This window comes from Phaenicophaeus curvirostris, chromosome Z (assembly GCF_032191515.1).
Source record: "Phaenicophaeus curvirostris isolate KB17595 chromosome Z, BPBGC_Pcur_1.0, whole genome shotgun sequence".
Classification (NCBI taxonomy): Eukaryota; Metazoa; Chordata; class Aves; order Cuculiformes; family Cuculidae; genus Phaenicophaeus; species Phaenicophaeus curvirostris.
The window spans coordinates 7,599,835-7,620,661 of record NC_091431.1 but is presented as its reverse complement, the minus strand read 5'-3'; positions in this window follow the sequence as shown (position 1 = coordinate 7,620,661).

The window sequence follows — 20,827 nt, the reverse complement described above, 5'->3', positions numbered from 1 at the left end:
GAAGGGTAAAAAGGAGGTTGTAGGGTGTGGCTTAGAGGGAGGAACAAGCTGGCACTTTGTCCTTTTCTTTTTAAGTTATTCCTAATAAATGAACAGAATGGCAATATTTACAAATGGAAATAGCAGTTATTTTCCATGTGTATAAGAGTTAATATCAGTAGCACTTGATCTCAGCCATAGTCACTGCTTTTGTGCAACTCCAAACAGAATAAGCCTTGAAATCTCCCGATTGTCTTGTTAAGCAGGCTCTATTAAGGAACTGTAAAATAATTTGCATTACTTAATCTTCTGAATCCAGATGAGGCTCTAATCAATTACAGCCATTAACTGTGGATGCATAATATAACAAGAAGCCTAATGCGTTCAATTAAGAGTCAGGTGGGTCACTATCTCTTCCCCATCATAGACAAATAATTATAATAATAGATAAACAAGTTATATACCACATGAGGCAAACAGCTTATTGTTCAGGAAAACAAACTATTTTGTTATGTGGTAGCTTGAGACACAAAAGGACTACAGAAAAACCATTCTCAGGATTAAGGTATGTAGAATTTGGCTGTAGCTGAAGCTGCAAGTTTATAAGGAGAGTTAAGGGAAATTCAGGACACATTCTCAAGACTAAAGGCAAATATCCAAATAACATGAGATGCAGTTACACTGATAAACTGCACAACACTTTCCTTTTCCTACTTTTTCAATTAGGGATTCATTTCATCAGCTCTACTTCCAGTGAATACAGGATATTGAGAGGTTTGGAAAAAAACCACAATACTGTACAGTTGCATACAAATACACAACATTATATAGTTACATTCAGAGTTCCTGCGTGGGAAGGGGCATGAAACTGTAAGTTTTTAAGTACCTAGAACTTTTTGAACAATATGCCCATTTATTAGTATCTCAAGCTGGAAACACAAAGTTTTCTCAAAGTAACTTACAGCATCAGGTAAATGGAGATAGATAAAATTAGAAAAACATGATCTTTGAAATAACCATTTCTAAAATTTGGCATGATTCAGGGTATAAAATAAAGGACTAATTTAAGCTTGATGCAGCATAAAACAGGTTTATGCTTAAAGCTTGCAAGACAGTACTATTTCAAAGGATTCCAGGTCTGTGAACACAGAAAAATCTCAGCTGAGACCCACAAAAGACAACTAGCACAAGTATAAAGTACATTTTGTCATTTACCACTTACTTTTAGAGCAAATGAGGGCCACTGAAATGCACCAAAGCATTACATGTAGTGAAATTAGTTTCATTCATTAAAGGAAAACTGATATTGCTTGAAACAGTGCAAATAATCCTATGACAGCTGAGTGAGAAATTGAAATGTAACCAGGTGCTAAACCAGTAAATTGCAATTTCATGAGCCCTGAATATGATCCACAGACAGCTTTAATAAATAATCTTTGAAATCAAATTATGTTTCTTAATTCAAAAGCATGTAGAAGTATTCTTACATGTTTTATTTATGCTATTCAATGCACTATATATTCATGTATTATTGAGATGTTACCCAATTCTTGGTTAAGACACAGCCCAAATCATAATAAACATGGCAGCATTTTAAGAACTAGAGGATAAAGAACAGGAAACCATAATTGTAAAGAAAAGCAGGTGACATAATTTATTAGCATCACCTTTAGTTTTATAATAGTCATATTAATAAGGTGTACAGGAAAATGAACACAATTAAAATACATTTAGAAATTATGATGAAAGACATAAAGAGTCAGAAAAGAGCTGTGAATAAATCTAGCATTTTTTGCCACTTTAGATTTGAAATGGGTACAGTACATTTAGAAATCCTGCTCTACCAAGCCTGTGTTCTATTTTGTATAAATTTATTCTTCTACTAAATGCCAAAAAAATTGTCAATATTACTTTTTAATTAATATTTGGGTACTATAGCTCCATTCAAGACAAATACAAACCATGCTTTTGAGACTAGTATCTACTGTGCACTGCAGATCAATATTTGGTGATGGCCAGCAAGCCTACAGTAAAGAAGGTAGTCAAGCTTAAATGTGACATCTGATGTTGTTTAGAGCACAGGGCTACAGCTGCAGCAATAGACTTCCCTCTGTCTTCTGTTCATATACACCTGTCTATTCCTTTCTATGCCACAATTTCCTAGCTTCTCTTCTTGGTTACCTTTCATGTAGGTATATTTATTTGTTTTCTACAAGTTCAGCTACAAATGGTGCTTGATCTAAAACAGTCTTGAACTCATCTCCCTCACGCGCACTGTGTGCAGTTAGTTTCCATGCAAAAGTTGCCAAAATGCACCTACAACTTTTATCCATAAATACAACTGGCTATTTGCCAATTCATCTCATATTTTAAAAATAAGGATTTTATTTCATTTAATATATTAGCTGTATTTTAACATGATTAACATGATTATTTTAACATGACTTCAGAATTTCAAACAAATGAAGAGCAGTATTTTCAGAAAAGACAAAACAATCTGTTTTCATACACAAAGCACAGTTCCCATTTGAATTTTTCTAAAACAGAATATCCTTGAGGTTAAAAAAGAATTGAGGATTTATGAGGTCAACAAGTACTAATAGGTCTGGAACTGATCACTGTCAAAGACAAGATACTAGACAAGTAAATCCTAAATCAGATGATAGGGCTCATTATTTAAATCTTGTGATACTTTTCCTGTTCTCTTGGCTGCCATAAATGTACACATACTCTGTCATCAGGTTGTCATCTGTATTATTGCTGGACCACGTGCTCCTTGTAAAACACTAGCAATAACTGGAATGTCAAGATGCTTGTACACTTGAGTCCTTCTTATTGACAACAACATTAAGAAAATGGTAACTATCTTAAGAGTGTTTTGACAATAAAGATCTTGCAGTTGCCTTTTAGAGGCCAGAATGTATCCTGCCTTAGATTAAAAAGCAGACTTGTAGGTCTCAAGCAGCCCAATCTGCCTTGGTTCATTCCTTTCTTCAGTACACTTGAGAAGCATGCTTGGAAGCAGATGGTGCTGATGATTGTCTTCTTAGCTGTTAATTCCATCTCAGTGTCTAGAATTTGTCACACACAAGGGTGTTTATCTGGAACATGAGAAACGCACAACCTCCCTCTGCCATCCAGACCAGACATTGAACTAAGTTTTCGCATTTCTCTAGAGAATTCCTCACACAGACACAGAAAGCTATTCACAGAATCACAGAATCACAGAATAACCAGGTTGGAAGAGACCCACCGGATCATCGAGTCCAACCGTTCCCATCAAACACTAAACCATATCCCTCAGCACCTCATCCACCCGTGCCTTAAACACCTCCAGGGAAGGTGACTCAACCACCTCATTCCCATTCTTCTGCTCTCTTGTTTGATGAATAATTAATTTTATTTCCCACTCAGAACAAGGTTTAACAGGTGATAGTAAGGAAAAATGACCCAAAGAGTGTTCCAGAAAGCTAAAGGACCTCTGAACCAGGAGAGCAGACTTTGATCCCCAAACTTCTATGCATCACTACGCCCTAAGAGAGAAGGGGTCTCTTCACCATTTTTTCAGTTTCACTTGAAGCAGAAAATTCTTTTTCCATTACATCTTTCTATTTTATGTTCCAGCAGATACTTATTTTAATTCATATAAAACCATATAATCTCTTAACAGGGTATCTTGTTTCTTTACCTTGCTGGCATTGTTCCATATTTTGAAGGAAGGAGACTGCTACCTAGTTTACTTTTCCTTCACCTTTCTTAAATATTTAGGGATTTGGTCTCCAGATAATAAGATAATTTCGGTATGAATCTTAAAGATGTTAGAAATAATCCTGTTTCGTCGGTTCATTTATTTATTTATGTTATATAAATTCTGACTTTGAATCACAGAAGAACTATATTGTGTACTATTTTCCCTAACAATCCAATGAAGAGTAATGCATACAAATCATTTTACTGTTTAAAACTTTTGAATAAAACATGCCAACCTTGTCATACTAAGTGACAGACAGAAATGTCACCATTGTTTGCTTGGGACAAATAATCCATATACTTCGTGAATAATTCATCTGATCTTTAAGAATGTTCAGCAATATTGAATTTAGATAAATTTCAATAGTATGGTACATCAGACTCCCTTTATCAATTTACACGTGTGCATCATCAATATAAGCCTGCATCTGTATCACTCTACCTCCATGTAACCCTCCCACGTTTGGAGGTTGTTCTTATTTTATAGCCCACAGACACTAACACTATCCAAGTTGTATCATTTGGTATCCTCCTTGTGACCTTTTCTATGTGGTTCTGAATCTTGGGAGCCTACAATAAACCAAGATTGTACATTCATCATTGTGGCATTAGCTGCGAGGACACATACCTAGTACTAGCTTGTCTCAGGTCATCAGATTCTGAAAAGACATTGCAGCACCAGTCTAGGCAGGATTTAAATCCCTCCCAAAGTAAGATTCTAATCCTTTCCTAAAGGTTCCTGTCCATCAAATTGAAAAAAGAAAAAATACTGGAAACAAAGGCTACCGCAAGGAGATGGAAAAGAAATTTACAGTAAAACACACATGCACACACACATATACACAGACTTGTGCATGCACTCTTCTGCCTCAGAAAGGTACTACTGTGGGTTTGGTAACTTCTAAGGTATCATTTTTGTGAAAGATCTCAGACCTACGCTGTCCATTTTACATCAGCTCGCTATGAACACTTAGAGGGTTGTAGTACGTTGGAATCGGGAACATAAATGTGATTGGATATTTCTAAAATGGAGGGATTTTTTCCATTAAGACGTACAGTATGCTTTTGAGTAAAAAGGCTTGCAAAATTCAAATACAAAATAAAATTAAATCTATCCAAAGGTTTTATGTGACAGCAGCAGAAAGTTGTAATTAGGTTATATTTCTTCTAGGGCTTAACAAGATTTGCATGATGGATACAACAGATACTCTCAATCTAAAATTTATGCACAGCCACAGAGAAAAGCTGGCACATAGGACAGAATCTCTATTGCACTACACAAAAGATTTTCCTAAAATTATGTTTTCTGAAAAAATATTTGAACTTTTCAAAAATCCTGTTACATCACCATGTGTCTATTTCCATGATAAGCACTAAAGCCACAAGATATTGAAAACAACAAACAAAAAAGCAATAAAACGGAAATATGCCAAGAGGCACTGTCTGGTGTTTTCACAGGATTTCATTGCTGTTTACTGAATGGAGGAAATATAATCCAATTGAACAAATCCAAAGGACTGCACCTCCAGGTACACTCCTTAAGACAACAGGGACCTGGTATATGAATAAAGCACCTGGCTCTTTCAACAAAATTCTTCAAATTACAACTAAGTATGTTGTGCTGTAATAATCTGCATTTTGTTTCTACTTAAAAGAATAAAGAAAGACAATAAAAATATAAGCTAACTTTAAAGTTTTAGTTGTTTTTTTCCCCCACATACACAAAAATAGTACTGGCTTTTTTTCTGGGCAGATTGATTTAACAGTTGGCACTAATTTCATTCAGAAGTCGCCCTGCACAGGAAATTCCTAATATCTCTCTCGATGTTAACTTTTCAGTTCTCCCAGAGTCAACAGCCTAATATTTGAAACACTTTTCAAAACACTTTTCCAAAATATTTACTGCATCACTGCCAGCAGATGAGGAGCAAGGAGGTTACTAACGGTGAAGGAGGAGTATTAATATTGACCTTCATCTCCACAGAAAAAAACACCAGGTTTTTATGAATTTGTACCTTAGCAAACTAGTTAAGCAAATCATGCAATCTGTTTAATAGAGTGAGAAAGATGGAGAGAGAATAAGAGCGATTATTCCCATACATCTCCACTTCCCTGAATATTTCTTCTCAATCTTCTGTCCATGAATGAACACACCTGCATTTGAAACACACCTGTAAGATACTGAAATATTTATTACATTTCTATTGTGATGTATTTAGAAGTATTGAATAGTAAGGAGGGCAATTTCACCTGGAAACGCAGACCGAGGGCCTCAGAATTATCTGTATTCCTTAATGCAATCTAGATAGCAGAATAATCCAACTTGTCTCTGAAAATCTTAAATATATAAAGATCAGCAAGGTACTCCAGTTTCCTACACTTCTTTCAAAAATTTTTTTTTTGATTTGCAGCCATGGCACATGGAGGCTGACAGCAATCCTAATGTTTCTAAATTATAGTGCTGAGATCTGCTGATCTCTGCAGTCTCAAAACTAGAAGGTGAAAGACAGAGTATTTCTACATACAAATTTAATGGGAATCTAAGTCTGTTTAGATCATCTGCAGGAATATAAACAGAAATAGGAGATGACTCCTACTTTTTGTGTATAATCTGATACTGAGTGACCTTGGATTCCCACTTCCCGTAGCGTATCAAAGTCTGTTTAGTGAATGAGGTACAAAACCTTTTGGGTGATAACAAAACTTTTGTTATAGGATGGGTTATGGGATCAAATTAACATCTGTGAGGCTTTTAAAATCTTTAATTAAAAACTACACAAAATCAGTTAAAAACAAAAATTAATTATTTCAGTTGAGATCATCTTACCTGTCTGAACATGACATAATAAAGAGTGCAACTCTGACCAGAGTGAACTACTGAACTTTTTTATGCAGTAGTCACATTCAAGTGAAAAGTTGTAGAAATAGACCAAAACTCAGAAAACATCACGATAATAAATTCTGAGGAGGCTGTTCTTCTCCTGTAAAAACTAAGAGACAAAATTGAAGCTGACTGTTTTATTACTTCTATTTTTTCACCTTACTTCCTATGTCTTGCCTATCTTAAACTACCTAATTTGCTGGACTGTTTTATTTTTGTCACTGGTAACACACTCTCCTGCAGAACAATAGCATATAACAAAGGTCACCTCATTATAAAATGCTAAGATTATTGTCAACATTGCTACTCAGTAGAGATGTTTTTAAAGAAATAATGTTCTTCTTCCCTGTCAGGAGAAATCTCAGACATTCAATTGCTGTATTCTTTCTTCATTGAATCTTCCCTTAGCAATTTAGTAAGGGTGGTAAGCATTATAAATAACTGTATTAATAATTTTTGATTGGAACTTCAGGATATAATTGTTGTCTTCTGAATTTAGAGTGAAATTCTTAAATTACTTGCAGCTATGTCACCTTCAAAAATAAAAGTTCAGAATAGTTTTAACTTTTTTTATTAATTTTAATGGGCTTGTTAATAACTCCTTCCTGACAATACACAGTAATCTTTGCATCTTGAAAATCAGCTCCCCCTGAATAGAAGCATTATGTAAAACACTTACTTATGGAAACTTAGCCTCTGTAATATTAATATGAGAAAACAAATAATGGATGGCTGAATTAAACTTAAGAAAATACTCAAGTACTATTGAGTTTTTGCTCTGCATTTTAGAAAAAGCTATAAAGTAGAACTAGGCATTTCAATTTTCTTCTTGAACTTTTTCTCAAAACAGCTGGTTCTGGCAAAAACATTGTTAAAAGTGAAAGATTTTTGAGTTAGTATAGTTAGCAATATACACATATTCTATGGAAGGAACAATAAAGGACTTCGGGTTTTTAGAAAATAATGTGGTGAATTTTAAATAAAAAAATCTTTATTTCTGTAGGTATTATTATTCATACTGCTTCTGTACCTTTCCTATCTGCACCAGTACAGAACACAGAGCTATGTATATCCAGGTAGAAATGTCCTTTCTTGGCTACGGGAGAAAGTAAATTAATTATATTGGTGTGATTTTTTTTTTTCCTTTTTCTTTACTTGCAGTTCGCATTGATAAAAGCACAAACAAATTAGCAAGAATTTCCTTCAAGAAATTAATGAGAAAGGAACAAAGAGAAACCAGGAAAGAATAATTATGCTTCCACATTCACCTTTTCAGGCTGAACAATTCAGTGACCCCAAAACATCTCCAGTTTGGGAGGATCAACACGAACAATTAATCTGAGGAAAGTCATCTTGTTCTCTCTTTCTCCTGCAGCTGCAATCCATATGGCAAATCACTGCACTAGACATCAATGAAAAGAAGAAAAAGGACCTACAATATGTAAAGAGTGTAGCAAAGAAAAAGCAGTTGAAGTGAGCATTAAGTCTTGAAACTGATGCTGAGATGGAGGGCTTTCAGCTAAGGTCATGTTTTGTGTCACAGGCAGCCTGGATAACTGGAAAAATGCTACCATACAAGCTTTTCCAAGGACATCTCTTGTCATGCATATATTTTTGTAACACTACAGAGATCTTTGCTGAGAAGCAAATCCATTTTTATTCCTCACGTAAATAAATATTCATACATTTTCTTCTAAATGTTGCCAAGCTTGCCAGGTTATTCCCAAAACCACTATGTTTGGACATTCTTGACAAAATTTACCTTTTCATCACAAGTCACTATCAAAATATTAAATCTAGCTTCTCAATATGGAAGGGGAACAGATATGCGAGAACTACTGGCCTTTACTGGGTGAAATGATAACTGAAAAAACCTCACTGCAGTTGTGTGATTATCAATCAGATTAATTTTTAATTCTTTAATTTTGTAAAGGGCAAATCTTAAAAGTATTTTTTCCATCTTCTACAATGCATAAAATTTATAAATGTCACGGTTATCGATCAAATGTCCATAATTGTTCAAGAGTATGACTTCTGCTCTTAGTTCAGACCCAAACAGCTCATTGCTGCGTAAGTTATGGTAGGATAAAGAATTTTTGCTGATATCTACTCTTTACACAGATGACTAAAATAATAATAATAATCATGACATATTTTGCTAAAAAAGAAGCAATATAATTCACATTTAAAAGCATAAATTTATACAATATCTATTAAACATCCCCCAAATACAACAATAAAAAGTCCCCAACAGATATCCCTCATACGTTTTTAACAAAAGTATCCGACTCCAATTTCACCATACAGAGCTCCTGTTTAGTTTTCCATTTCTAAAGTTGGATTGTGCCCCTTTACTTGCACTGAGTGGAAGCTTTCTTCAGGTTATATCTAGTATGTTTCAATGGTTTCTTTTGTAGAGCTAGATTTAAATTAAATAAGGTTGGTAGGATCTGGTCCTCAAACTTAGCAATCACACTTCTTTCCATTTGAAACAATAAAGCCTGTAACAACCATATCTGGAGGCCTGTTCCTAGCACAATAATATGAGGTAACTAACAACTCCATCATTTTAAAACTCATAAAAACAAGTATCTCAGCTACATTTAAAATAGTAGTTTATTGGGTGATACCTAAGCAGCTGATAGTGATACTTAGGAGAAAAGCATTGTTATCATTATTTTTATACTCCTTTTGTATTTTTGGTATTAAAAATACGTAACTTTGTATAGTGAATTTACTATTAAGTTAGAAGTTGTTCATATTAAAGTAAGTTTTATTGTTAATAATAAAAGTGGCAAAATTAACATAATTCTTAACATACACAATGCACGATAGATTGTGAAGCATTTTATTAACGGAACTATCATTAAAACATTATTATCTTAATTTAAATTAATATTTAAATTCAAGGGAGCTAAAATTAGCTTATTTTTTAAATACGGAAACAAGTCCACTTTAGTGGGTTTTCCAGAAATCCTTCTGGGAGAAGATTGGTAGGTCAATGACAAAGAGAAATATATGTGCTCCTTAGAACTTGGATGTTATTTTTCACCATCAGAGTAAAAGCCAAAAAAAACCACCTTCACTAAGATTCCGTAAAAGACCATTAAACTACTATGCAATACAAACATACTGACTTTGAAAAATAATTTAAGCTTTGTTGGTTATAGAAACCTTACCACTATATGTAATGAACTGTGTGGCTGTTTAATCAAAGGCAGATCCTGCTATTAAGAAAAACGCATCTTGATGCTGGCCAGTATACTTGCACCAAGAGACTCCTTATTGAATGTATCCTCCTCCACCAGCTCCTCCAAAACAGACTTGCATGATCCAAACTTTGTTGTGCTTCTGTTAACAAAGTCAATTAATATTGACATTCAAATAAAGGAGAGTCAATAAAAATAATGCAAACTGATGCAAATATAACTACAGACTGTGGTTAACTTTGGCTGTGGCCTCATTTTCTTTGCAAAGTAATCTTTAAATGGGGAATTTTCCCTAATTTATTTCCTCTATTTCCTCCATATAAATACAGAGCACAAACAGAAGTGAAAATGAAACATGAGTGAAGAAGGAGATAGATGAACAAGTGATGAAATGATTGTGCTCAGCTGCCTGTCAGATTAATCAGATCCTTGAAAACATTGTGGGTTGACCCCAGCTGGGCATCAGGGAAGGAGGTAGCTAGAAAACTTCCTTCCCTGGTCCCCGAGACAGACTACTATCCTCTGATAGCAGTCCAAACTGGTAACGATGATCTAGTAAACAAAAAGACCAAAACCATCAAGAAAGACTTCAGGGCCATTGGGAAAATGATGGAGGGCTCTGGGGCACAAATAGTATTCTGCTCCATCCCAAGGCTAAATAGAGAGGAGCAGGAAGTCAGGAGGAAGAATTCCATTAATGCCTGGCTCCAAGCCTGGTGTGAGGAGAGGGGCTTTGGCTTCTTTGATCATGGGGTGGCTCACACCCCCCCAGGCTTTGTTGCTAAGGATGGGACACGTGTGTCTCCTAGGGGGGCTAAAGCCCTTGCTAAAAACCTAGCTAAGCTCATAAATTGAGCTTTAAACTAGATGTGAAGGGGGAGGGGGTTGAGCCCAGGCTAGACAAGAGTGAGCCTGGATGTGGGGCACTGGTTACTGGGAGAGGGTGTGCTGGTGAGAACACACCTGGGGATGCTAAGGGAGATATGGGCACTCTGGAGCTAGCTACTCCAGTTACCAGGCAATTGGCAATGAACTCTGTTCCCACTAAGAGGGCTGAAGGCGCGGCAGCTCAGCTGAAGTGCATTTACACCAATGCACACAGCATAGGGAATAAGAAGGAAGAGCTGGAAGCTGTCGTAGGGCAAGGAGCCTATGATGTCGTTGCCATCACGGAAACGTGGTGGGGTGACTCATATAACTGGAGTGCAGCTATGGTGGGGTACAAACTCTTCAGGCAGGATAGGAAGGGTAGGAGAGGAGGAGGGGTAGCCCTCTTTGTAAGGGAGGACTTGGACACTGTTGAGATGGATTGTGGCGATGAGGAGATTGAGTGCCTGTGGGTTAAAATCAGAGGAGCCCACCAGAAGGTAGATTTTGTGATGGGAGTCTGTTACAGACCACCCAGCCAAGGAGAAGCAGCTGATGAGCTCTTCTATACACAGCTGGGCTTAATCTCTAGATTGATGCCTCTCATTCTTGTGGGAGACTTCAATCTTCCTGATATCTGCTGGAAGTACAATAGAGCAGAAAGGAAGCAGTCTAGGAGGTTCCTGGAGTGGGTGGAAGACAACTTCCTCGCACAGCTGATGAATGAACCAACAAGGGATGGTGCCCTCCTGGACCTGCTGTTTGTGAACAGAGAAGGCCTTGTGGGGGATGTGGCAGTAGGTGGACGCCTAGGACAAAGTGATCATGAGATGATAGGGTTTTCTGTTCTAGGTAAAGTGAAGAGGGTGGTTAGTAGGACAGTAGCATTACATTTCCAGAGGGCAGACTTCAAACTCTTCAGAAGTCTGGTTGGCAAAGTCTCATGGAAGACAGTACTTAAGGGCAAGGGAGCCCATGAGGGCTGGGAGCTCTTCAAAAAGGAAATCCTAGCAGCTCAGGAGAAAGCCATCCCCATGGTCCGGAAAAAAAGCCAGCAGGGGAGAAAACCAGCTTGGTTGAACAGAGAGATCTTGAGTGATATCAAGAAGAGAAACTTTTATGGGCTCTGGAAGAGGGCACAGGCCTCTTGGGAGGACTACAGGAGGGAAGTGAGATTGTGTAGAGAAAAAATCAGAAGGGCTAAGGCTCAACCGGAAATCAGATTGCCAAAGTCTGTGAAAGATAACAAAAAATCCCTCTATAAATATATAAATAATAAAAGGAGGACTAGGGAGACCATACAGTCCCTATTGGATGCAGAAGGAACAACAGCGACAGGGGATGAGGAAAAAGCTGAGGTACTTAATGCCTTCTTTACCTCAGTCTTTAATTGTAAAGAAAGTCATTCTGTCTGTGTACAAACCTAGGAGCTAGAGGAGCAAAATGAGGCTCCCATGATCCAAGAGGAGGTGGTCAGGGCCTTGCTAGCCTGACTAGACACCCACAAGTCTATGGGGCTGGATGGGATTCATCCAAGGGTATTGAAGGAGCTGGCGGATGTGCTGGCCAAACCCCTTTACATCATCTTCCAACAGTCCTGGAAGACTGGGGAAGTCCCACTGGACTGGAGGCTGGCTGATGTTGTGCCCATCTACAAGAAGGGTCGCAGGGAGGACCCAGGAAACTACAGGCCTGTCAGTCTGACCTCAGTGCCAGGGAAAGTCATGGATCAGGTGATCTTGAGTGCTATCACGAAGCACATGCAAGAGAACCGGGTGATCAGGTCCAGTCAACAAGGGTTCACAAAGGCAGGTCTTGCCAAACTAACCTGATTGCCTTCTATGACAAAGTGACTCAGCTGCTGGATGAGGGAAAGGCTGTGGATGTATCTTCCTGGACTTCAGTAAAGCCTTTGACACAGTTTCTCACAGCATTCTGCTTCGGAAACTGTCAGCCTCTGGCCTGGACAGGCACACACTCTGCTGGGTGGAAAACTGGTTGGATGGCCGGGCCCAGAGAATGGTGGGAAATGGATCTAAATCCAGCTGGAGGCCAGTGACAAGTGGGGTTCCCCAGGGCTCAGTGCTGGGTCCAGCCCTGTTCAATGTCTTTATCAATGACCTGGATGAAGGCATTGAGTGCACCCTTAGCAAGTTTGCAGACGACACTAAGCTGGGTGGAAGTGTTGATCTGCTGGAGGGTCGGGAGGCTCTGCAAAGGGATCTGAACAGGCTGGACCTCTGGGCTGAGTCCAATGGCATGAGGTTTAACAAGGCCAAAAGCTGCGTCCTGCTCTTGGGGCACAACAACCCTGTGCAGTGCTACAGACTGGGAGAAGTCTGGCTAGAAAGCTGCCTGGAGGAGAGGGACCTGGGGGTGTTGGTTGACAGCGACTGAACATGAGCCAGCAGTGTGCCCAGGTGGCCAAGAAGGCCAGTGGTATCTTGGCTTGTATCAGAAACGGCATGACCAGCAGGTGCAGGGAGGTTATTCTCCGTCTGTACTCGGCACTGGTGAGACCGCTCCTCGAATCCTGTGTTCAGTTCTGGGCCCCTCACCACAAGAAGGATGTTGAGGCTCTGGAGCGAGTCCAGAGAAGAGCAACAAAGCTGGTGAAGGGGCTGGAGAACAGGCCTTATGAGGAGGGGCTGAGAGAGCTGGCGTTGTTTAGCCTTGAGAAGAGGAGGCTGAGGGGAGACCTCATTGCTCTCTATATCTACCTGAAAGGAGGTTGTAGAGAGGAGGGTGCTGGCCTCTTCTCCCAAGTGACAGGGGACAGGACAAGCGGGAATGGCCTCAAGCTCCACCAGGGGAGATTTAGGCTGGACATTAGGAAAAACTTCTTCACAGAAAGGGTCATTGGGCACTGGCAGAGGCTGCCAAGGGAGGTGGTTGAGTCACCTTCCCTGGAGGTGTTTAAGGCACGGGTGGACGAGGTGTTGAGGGGCATGGTTTAGTGTTTGATTGGAATGGTTGGACTCAGTGATCCAGTGGGTCTCTTCCAACCTGGTTATTCTATGATTCTATGATTCTTTGAACATAGGTACCTTCTCACTTTATGTTCCTATGGAATGAGGAAAAGAATAGGAAGAGCAAATATAAGAAAACTCACAGGTCAAGTTAAAGACAGCTAAATAAGTGAGTGAGAGAGGAAGAAGTGATAAAAAAGGAAATACCACCTCCCATAAGCAGACTGATACCCAATCAGAAAATTATTACCTTGGAAGACCAAATCCCTTTCATTTTTTTATTGCTGAGTATAATGTTCTATGGTGTAGAATATGGTCAAAATGTGGAACTTGACCTGACCACCTCGGTTTAGGTTTTGCCCACTCTCAGTCTAATTGCAGGGGGAAGTTGTGGAGGAAAGGTGGGGAAAATACAAATCCTCAAGGCTTTGCAAGCACTACTTATCCACAGCCAAAAGACTGATCTTCATGATTTGCCTTTGCTAACCAAGGGCCAAGTCACAGATCCAAAACACAGCACCATACATGATGCTAAGAGGAAAAACAGCTCCATTCCAACCAGACACCTAACGTACCACTTGTTAAGTTCATTGCCTCTTCTGTTATTTCAACACAGATGGATGGCAACACTTCCCTTTGAATTAGGGATCTGATTTCATTTTTGAGGGTGCATTCTATTTTCAGCACAGCGATAACTGCCCTGTCAGGATCTGATGAGTTAAATGTAGGGGTATGAAAGACTACTGCATGTTTTTATCACTGGAAATTGTGTTTATGTAACCACTACAAAAGAACATACTTCCAACAGTGCTTGCATCTAATCCTTAAACTAGCAGGTCAACATATTTTGCTGACTGTAGTCCATGACACACACTCAGCTTTTGTCAGATTGGTTAAGCATATGAAATGCAGTCTGTATTTGTTTTATCATCTTAAATATCTTCAACAGTAGATGGGCAGATGATATTTATCTGGCTGATGTAAAATAGGATACTCAATCATCAGCTAGTTTAGCAACAGACTTTAATTTCAAGCGTTCTTCATGTAGAATCCACTGTCTCCGGCAAAAGGAATAACAGCACTGAAAATTGAAAGAGAGCGCATTTCAGAAGTCTCAATCAGTCTTTAAGCTTGTGATCTTACAGTTATGCTGAAGTATGATCTCTTAAAGCCTTTTTTTTTAAAGAATTTAATCTGTTCCCTAGGTATCTTGCTGACCTTCTGTCTCCAGCCTCTCTTTGTTATTTCATGTAGTCCACATGCATATGTACTGCGCAACAGATGGACCTCTGTGCTCTGAAAATCTCCCCATGAGCTCTGTAGTGTCTCAGGAAAGTGATATTTAAGATAGTGAGTCAACGGGAAATCTTGGTATAGATACAGCAAAACAATTGAAAGAGTGAGTCAAGTGATAACACAGATGAAAATATGGCTAGAAATAAGTACGTGTATTTGTGATCTTACCTGTCTTTAGAAACAGACTTCTTTGCTTTGGGACAGTTTGCTAAAGAGCTTTCTCTCCATGGTTATCTTGAGAGAACTAAACAATAAAGAAAAAAAACCCAAACACAACATGCCTTCTTTGCTTTTTTGAATGATGAAAAATATTGAAGACTAAGTTTCACAGTAGGTTTTCATCTTCCCTTACAGTTTCCTTCATTTCTTTCTTTCCAGCAACGATTCAGACACTTCTTTCAATGGAGGTATGTGAACCAGCAGGCAAAGCGTTGCTGAAAAGTAAGATTCAAATCAATAAAGAAATAACTAAACAAATAAACAAACAGATAGATATAGTTTAGATCAGATTAGTCACATTAGTGAAATTAGGAGGCTCACATTGTGGCTTGATAAACTGTAAGACTAAAGAGAGAGGGTGGCAAAGTGCAGCTGAGTGTGGGAAGTAAGAAGAGGGAACTCAGTCCATCTTCCCTGACCCTTTTTCCACAGTAGTCCGCAGACAGATAAGGTGACACTTATTGTGAAACCCCAGAACAAGTATGTTTTAGCCTGGCCTTGCCAGTGATCTTCTGAAATCACTAAGGAGTTATTAATTATGATGGTTCAAGAACACTGTTTTGGCCTTCCACAAAAAACCACTTTCTTTTTGGTTTTTTTCCCAGGTATTGGAGTAAAGTAACAGTAGAGGAGAGGGGAAAAAACTAAGTACAAGCAGAAAATCATCATCTCCAATTCTAGTCTTTCAGACTCGTGTTACCTGTGATGCTACCATCCAGCCTGTTGCAGGAAACCATAGATTTTTCCAGTTAAATTTTATTAGACTATCTAATATAAAAGCACATGAAGGGAAAGAAATGTCATTTAGAGAAGGTTCTCATTTGTTGCCTTCTTATAAAACTGCTAATAATTCTACCTCCCCTCCAGCTGGTCATCCTTGAACAGTTCTACAGTGATTTTACCATTAATAAATATGCAAAAATAATTAAAAGTCAGCATTCTTTTAGTCATAAGGAAAAAAAAAGTTCCATTGCCAGAAATCATAACATAAACTTTGGGGATTTAATGGGGAAGTTCTAAGGCCTTTGTGCTCTATTAATGGTGTGTTTTAAGGAACAAAGAAGTTAAGAAAATTAACAGCCTGACATAAGGGGCCATCAGGAACAAAGAACTTTGAAACCCAAAATACTTAATCAGAAAGTTATTTAATACAACTCTAATTAGATTTAGAATGATTTCTTACACTTCTCTAGAGTGACTGCACAGTTGGACCTTCAGTTCACACTTTTACAAGCTGACATTCCACACAGCAATGGATATAAACAAAATTAGCTAAAGATCAAATTGTTCAATGTTTGGAAGACTGATGTGTTAAAGATCGAAGATATATTCCTCAAAATATTTTAACATTTTATTTCCCTTTTAACTTCTAATACGCATTTCGTAACACTCAATTATCATCATCTGTGCAGAAAAAAATGTACGAGATAGGCCTTTTTAAAATATTTTACTTGATACGGAGACCCAGCTTTCTTTTTTAAACAAAGTAGCTTCACAATTTGTATGCTGTAGACACAAGTGAAAGTCTTAGCGGGAATTTAATTCCCCAAATTATTTCAGAGAATAAAAATAAAATAATGAAATATTTGTTAATAAATAAAATCTTTCTAAATTGATGTGCACATTTTACTTTTCAGACAACAGGAAATATTTTTCATTGTTTTAAAAAGACCGTAGTCTGTATATAGATAATGAACAAGGTCCCTAAAATAAATCTTAATTGATTGGCATGTGAATACATTTGGACATTTATGCAATAAAATTTGTTTTGTTTAGGCCAATAATAAATGTGTTCTCACTGTCTTTGGAGACCAAAGCTCCATAAAGTTAATAGAAAAAGCACTTCTGTTATTTCCAGATGTCCTGATGAGCTGCATTCAGAGAACTTTCTGTGGAATAAGTTTGCTCCTCATACTAGTTTCTGATGCTGTCATTTATAAGAGAAAATACTTTCTAAAGGTAATTCTGCCCCTCTATTCCACTCTTGTATTGTGTATCTTGCCCCTCTATTCCACTCTTGTATCTTGTGTATTCACTCTCACAAGACTGAGACCCCACCCGGAGTACTGCATCCAGCTCTGGAGTCCTCAGTGCGGGAAAGTCATGGTTCTGTTGGAGCAGCCCCAGAGGAAAGCCACAAAAATGGACGAAGGGATGGAACAACTCTTCTATAAAGAAAGGCAGAGAGTTTTGGGGTTGTTCAGCTTGGAGAACAGAAGGCTCTGTAAAGACCTTATTATGGCCTTTCAATACATAAACAGGATGTAAACAAACTTTTTAGCAGGACCTCTTGTGACAGGACAAGGGGTAATGGTTTTAAATGAAAAGGGGGTAGTTTCAGTCTAGATATATGGAAGAAATGTTTTATAATGAACTTTAGCCTTTACGTATCTCTTTCAACCCAATGACTCTGTGATTCTAACGATAGTTTCCCTTGTGCTCAGTGGTTCTTTGAGACTGAAATAAGAACTATTCGTTCTTATAAATATTTTAGACCATCTATTCTATTCTATCCTGTTCCACCCAACATGATATTTATAAAAGATAAGAAACATCTTTCTTTGTCTCTTTGTTTTCTTAACACATAGAAAGTCTGTTCCTGAACAACCATCAAAGCTTTCAGGATACATGAATTTAGCTTGCAATCTCTAGTATTTATAAATAATGCAACATATTCCAAAGACATCAGTAGGCTTTGCTCATGCAAGTATAACTACTGACAAAGGTATTATAACCCTCAATTTATAATTATTCACAAGACTGTGATTTTCTTGGATAAAACTTTAAAAATTGCTACGAATAAAATATATCTGCATGCTTATTTACATTAAAAAGCCATTACACTACATAAAAATCAATATAGTTCTAGAAATTTTTTCTCTGTGAAAGAATACTTACACGTCAAATGATTTCTTATCTGCTAAAATACGTTTATAATATAATTTGCCAATGAAAAAAATAGCACTTACACTTAATAAAAGCTGTGTAAATAGGAAGAAAATATAGGAAGAAAAGACCTTGAAATTAAGTGATATATTAACCTATGATACTTAGCTTCTTACCTTAAATCCATTATTGATGTGAAAGAAAATTATATTATTGTCATAGAGAAGAAAAATCAGAGGGCTTGTTTTGGTTGGAAGCTCTGTATAATTACCTCCTTTCAAATTAATATTGAGCAGTTTGATTCTGAATCTTAACCCAAAAGCTGGAATGCAGAAAACATACTGGTGACAACCTGCAGGAAATATTTTGGACAATATTGTATCTCAGTTTGTTTGTCTTAGAAGTATGGTGGAACTTAGGTGATATTTTAAAAGTTGACACATCTCATGTACAAGATTTAGGAATACAGCATGCACTTATTTGTCATCTTCTTCACCCAAAGCTGCCAAAGTGCTTTCGTTTTGAACTTTTGTCTTTCTATATATACTATTCTTCTTCCCAGCCTATGCTTACTGTACTACATAGGGCAACTTACCTCTTCATTTTAAGTACACAAATATCAGAAACTATAAGGAAAAAATACTCTCTGGAATTCACTATTTACTAACATACAGTCTTACATTGAGAGCATGAACAAGTACTGAAGTGAACAAGAAATGCGACCCATTTATTCCTGAATCATACTAACAGATTACCACGTTCTACCTCATTTCTTTTTATCTCCAACCTGTCCTGATGTGCCTGCATGCACTGCTGAACAGTGTTCTTGCTCATCCTCTGACCTGGCTTTGTCAAATGACTCTGGTTTCGCTTGTAAAAACTAAATGATTTTATTTTTGTCCAAGTACTGTTTTGCAGAAACATATTAAAGAACAAAGTGATGAAGAATCAGATAAAAATGAGATTGGCCTTTGACCTCTGAATCCAGACCCTACTCAGGTGACAGCTTGTCTGGAAACACAATGAAATATAGAGATGTCAAACTTGTTTAAAATCCTCAACACACCTTTCAAAAGTAGGCTCATTTTTTTTCATAGAAACATACAAGCAAGATAACTTTTTTTAGGAATTCTTGTCACAATGAGTACATTCTGTGAAAATGACATCAGGAATTTAATTCATATTACTGCCTTTCAGAGATAGTAAGATTAGAAATTTATCCACAGTGAAGTCAACCTTTCCATAAGACTCTGATTTGAAACTGCAGTGGATTCTTTATGATTAGAAAACCCATAAACCTTCAATATGTAGCTAAGAATTTTCTTACAGACCATGGCTTTTTGTCTATATTCTACCCAGATGTGTCATTCTACACAAATATTTATGTGACTGAGAGAAGATGCACAAGATAACACAAAAAAGCCACCCCTCCACCCACTCCACCCCCACAATGTCTTTTTTTATTTTTATAGAAAATATTTTTTCTACACTCAGTGAATTTAAAAAAAAAATTAAGCTTTAGCATTTTTCAGTCTTCAGGGCACAGAGATTACCAATAAACCCTAATAACAAAATACAGGCCTGTAACAAACATTCTGGTTAATGTTGTCTTTAGAAGTTGCAGAATAATATTATATGTAGAATTACAGGGATGTATTTATAACTTCATACATAAAAAAGTGTGTTCTACACATAGAGATGTTATACGTAGCATTAGTACTTGAAAACTGCTCAGAAAAAATATTATAAGGCATCAATTCTAATCTATTGTGTGATTTCCTTAGTGTTGGGCATTTAGAAGATAGAAAAAACAGATAAGTGAAACATCATGGATTTACTAGTGCTAGCTTCAGTTTGTTTTTGTTTTTTCAAATCTTAAACAAGACACGCTATAGTTTTGCGGTGTTTTCACTGGAAAGTAATATAAAGTTACCTCAAACTTGAATTTTTTAAAAAATTTATGAATGATAACTTTCTTCTGTACTATAATAGCAGTTCCATACAAGAAATGAGGCCAAGTTCAAAACTAACATAATCAGGCTCGGCTCTGTTAGAGCAGTTTCTAGCTACTACACATCTCAATCTATTTCATTGATGCTACTCTGATGCTTGGAAGTGGATGAGTTTACAAGAATTAGAAAAAAAAAAGTCTTCATGACATTGCACCTAACTCTCTGCTTGGTAATGGTGTTTCCTTAAGCCTAACTGGAAACCAAGTAACATCATTACAGAAAGGCCAGGTTTCCCCATATCCCGGTCTTGATAGCTCAGATGCAAAGTACTGAAAACCACAAATGCTAGAAGAGAGAGACTTTTTGGCAAATAATATTTCCACAAAGGCCAGCTGAATCACCAATACACAATCACTGTAATTCTGAGACATCTGCTTGCCTCAGCAGTCTTAATATACAGATCAATTTTACATTACCTCCTTCTGGCTCTGAGTGCCTGTGAGTGCTCATAGAGGAAGGTCATAAAACATTTATAGGCCTAAGAATGTAAATTGCACCGAAAAGTGAATCCTCAATCTGTGGACAGGCCCTTGAAAGAGATTTTTCTGAGCAGTCTGCGGTAAGCATTTACTCTCTCTCACACCTCATGAAATTTTTATCTTCATTGGCTTTACAGAGTTTACATTTTGATTAGTACTTGGGATTGTAATACATAATGCTAAATGCGGCATACACTAAAAATAATATGCAATAAGATTTATTGTTTATTATTAATCTCCAGTGTACCAAAAAGGGAGGGGAAATAATGTTCCAATTCAG